The sequence below is a fragment of the Monodon monoceros genome, unplaced genomic scaffold (assembly GCF_005190385.1).
Source record: "Monodon monoceros isolate NGI ecotype Baffin Bay Population unplaced genomic scaffold, NGI_Narwhal_1 Super_Scaffold_22, whole genome shotgun sequence".
Lineage (NCBI taxonomy): Eukaryota > Metazoa > Chordata > Mammalia > Artiodactyla > Monodontidae > Monodon > Monodon monoceros.
In genome coordinates, this window is record NW_021703779.1 from 109,815,067 (window position 1) to 109,819,337 (window position 4,271).

Genomic DNA, 4,271 nt, shown 5'->3' on the forward strand with positions numbered 1-4,271 from the left:
TAATTAGAATTACTTCCACGCAGTTAAACCAAATTCTTAGTTTCTTCTCTGAGTTTGTCAGCTCCCATATATCCATCATCTGCATCCACGTCAGCAGTGCAGATACCGAGTTGGCAGTAATCATCACCTTCATGCACTTGTTATCGTTAGAGGATAAAATCTGGAATCTTCTGGTCCAACAGTTATCTTTGACTGCCACATGTAGGGCTCTTTCATCTGAAGTGCCCAGCAAGAGCCAGCCCTCTCTCACGTGGTCCTCTGTCAATCTCAGAGGTATTCTTTGCCCCCTCTCGAGGGATTTCAGGTAGGGAGGGAGGAGAAAACCCTGGCTACTGATGGCAACATAGGAGAAGAAATGGATTCTGAATCTCATTATCTGGAACTCCAGGGGCAAGTGGATCACAAGGAAAGGGAAAATGGTTGAATTCAGGACACACACACACAACCTCCTCTCTGCCCCTGATCCTATGAAATGACTAACGTGGTCATCTTCACAGCTGTCCTTAAGGGGATAGATTCATACTAAAGAGAAAACCCTGCTCCAGCCTAACTCTTGAAACATCCCTCCTTCCATTCAATGAAGCTAAGGCCTGAAATGCCTTTGAATTCCAGGCACGTGCTGCTTTTCTTTTGCCATTAAAAAGAAATGGTTTAAAAAATCCAGAGGAAGCCAGCATATTGATGGGAATACTTGCCCATAGACTAAGATTTAGAGTCATATAGACCAGGATGCTACAACTTGCTAGCAGTGAAATTTTGGTATTTAACCTCTCTTAACCTCAAATTCCTCATCTGTAAAGTGATGATCATAATAGTATCTATCTCATATGGTTGTTGTGAAGATTTCATGGGATCATGTATGTAAAATATTAGTACACTGACAAGAGCATAGTAAAATTTCATTAACTACTAGTTGCATTTATTATTAAATGGTTATTTTTGCTTTCCCCATTACTGTGACTGCCCCTCCATGTGTTTACTTCTGTAGGAAGCAGGACTGCAGGAAATGAATGTATGAAATGCTAGTGGTGAAATCTGGATGTTAAAGCCACAGGTGACCTTAAATCAAACAGAACATCACAGATGGCTCAGACCCTCATCTATATTCCAATTTTGTTAGAGAGAGGTTGGTGCCGACCTGGTACACAGTGAAACCTGGCATTTAGAGGAGACCAAAGCAAAACCAGATTAAGATGATCCTTAGAAACATTCATTTAATCACCAAAAATGTATTAACTGAACCCCCAGTGCAAGACACTGGGGAGACGAAAGTAATATATAGGAGGGGAGAAAGAACATGTGCAACAAGTATAACAAGGGCACTAATAGAGAAGTATCCTCAACACAGTGGTAGCACCCAGGATAGACAAAGTACTCGTCTTTGCTTAGGAGGCTCAGGGAAGCTTTAGAGAAAAAGGTCTTCAAGTGAGTTTAACAATGTACTAAATGGTATAATACATGCTTAAAAAATTCACTGTTGGTCAAGAAGCATTTTCCCATACAGTTGAAATTTCTGAACCTACTTTTTGCTTCCTAAAGTAGCATGGATTCCATAGCCACTATTCTAGCCACCATTGCTTCATAACAAACTACTCCAAGAACTAGTGGAATAAAACAACAATTGAATTATGTTGATGAATTCCATGGGTCAGAAATTTGGACAGGTCATAGCAGGGATGGCTTGTCTGTGCCTCAAAATGTCTGGGCCCTCAACCTGAAAAACTTTATGACTGGAGGGGGCCAGAGAGCTAGGAAGTGGGATAATCTATAGGTATCTTCTCTCACATATCTGACAACTGATGTTGGTTGTCACTGTCACCCTTTGTTAATGCTCCAGTCATGCTCTATCGATCAAAGCTGTCATGGCTTTTCCATATTCAATGGAATGTCAAAGAATTGAAGATATTAAATATACCCTATAGGCCTTGTATAGCTATCACTTCTGTCTCCACAGGGACTATCAACCAGAATACCTCTCCATGGCCTCTCCATGTGACCTGGTCTTCTTCTCAGCATGGTGACCCGAGGATAGTCAGACTTCTTACATGTTATGTCAGTGTGCCAAAAGCCAGTTTACAGTGAACAAGGCAAAAGTGGAATCACATTTTATGACCTACCTTGGAAGTCACTCCCTATATTCTGGGTGGTACTATTGTGCCCAGGTGCCTTTGTTGTACTCTATTGGTCCAAGCTGTCAGCAAGCCCTTTGAGATTAGGGAGAGAACATCACTCCTATCTTTTGATGTAAGGATTATCAAAGAATCTGTGGACATGTTTCAAAGCCTCCTTAGCTACTCATCTATCAAAACCACAACCATTGAATACCTACCCATTGACTAACCAAGGGATGAGGATTCCAAAAGCATTTGTTCATTTATTCCTCAGATATGCATTGAGTGCTTACTATGGGGCAGGCAGAGGTTCTGGGAGACAGGCATGGAAAACATAAATATACAAATGATTACGTAATGACAACTTTGCTAGGTGCTAAGAATGATGAGATATTGAAATGAAGCCTAACCAGGTGGAGGTGATGGTGTTGTCAGGGAAGTTAATTTAGATGGGGTGGCCAGGCAATGTCTATCTGATGTCAATTTAAGGAGAGTACAGAGGATAAGAAAGAGCCAACTAAGTCAAGTTTTGGGAAAGAGCATTCAAAGTAAAGGAAATAGCATACACAAGCATTCCGAGGCAGAAAAGTTTTTACAGATTCAAGAAACTGAAAGAGGATCCCATATGTGGCCAGAGAACAGAGAGAATCATGGTATGTGATTAAGCTGGGATTCAACTCTTTGCAGTTTAATAGGTCCATTTTCCATTAGCCTATTCCTATTATGCACCCGCTTTGTGTTCCTTCATATTAGGTGTTGTCAGAAGGACAACATGGCAACTAAGTAATTAAGGACAACATGGCGATTAAGTAATATAAAAGGAAATATGGTTCTTGCAAAAATAATAAGGTAGATCCAGTCTGGTCTTATTGTTTGGACTTCCGTTAAAAGCCAGATGTTGGACAGCAGGATTCAAAGTTTCCAGAAGCTGTTTAATCAACTAATATATGAAATACGTTGGTGCCCAGCTTGTATTTTGCTTGCAATGATGATGGTAAGTTGAGGCCCTGGCAAAACTGAGAAGCCTCAGAAGCTTGGTCTCTAGCTTCTGCTTTCAGCTGTCAGACTACTGTATAATTATTTGGATACCTCCTTGGTCAATATTTCTTTACTATATCAAAGCAGGAAAGGTCCCAATGACATCCAATAATAATGATCATCATCATAATGATAACTACTAAAATAATAATTAACACCTATTTAATATTTATGTGCAAAGGGTCTTATATATTTTATCTCTTTTAATCCTCATAACAGTCTAGTGAGGTAAGTTAGATACTAGTATTTTCATTTTACACATGAGAGATTTAAAGATCAGGGAGTCTAATATACTACTCTAAGGTCAAAGAACCAGGACTCAGAAGCTAGCCTGTCTGAGTGGTGAGCCCATTCTTTTAAGCATGATTGAATACTGTAATTCTTCCAGAGAGTGAAAAATACAAACAGGCACCTGGGAATTTTGCACATATAGTGCCCCTAAAGCTGAATATTTACCTGAATTTTTTACTTTTATCCAGACGCTTGGCTTCTTATAGGCTAAATTGAACTGTGGCCTGTGAAAAAGTATCTACCCTTTCTTAAGGCAATGCCTTCACACTCTAATTCAGGTTTTTCTCAAAGGATTTCTTATTTGCATTCTGGTTTAAGAATCAAGTCCTTAAACTTACACAAACCACCATTTTGAGCTTCAGTTATCCTTGGAGAGCATGGCTTATAATCAGCCTCCTTAAGTACTTGGAATTAAGTGATATGCAGAGAACAGCTTGCCTTTAATAGATCTCCTTACCTGATCTCAATAGGGCCCTGTCTCAGGTATTAAGAAGAAGAAACCCAATTAGCTCTAATTGCTGCTCTCCATGGATGTATTGCCTTCTCATTGGCAGATGGTCGCTGGTGTTATAGAGGAGGCAATGATGAATTTTCTAGGTGGAAATATCCCTCCCCCTTCTTCTCATCATATTTATTTTTCCCCCAATGCATCACACAATTCACATATCTACGGTACCTGTGACTCCAGGTTTAAGAATACAGGTATTAGAAATTGATGATCTTCTCAACAGAGGACAATTCCCTTCCCAGAAATTCAGGCCACTCGGTCCTCCCTTGGCTTGGTTTAGTTGAACAAACATTTACTGGGTGTGAGCTGTATGTCTGGGACTG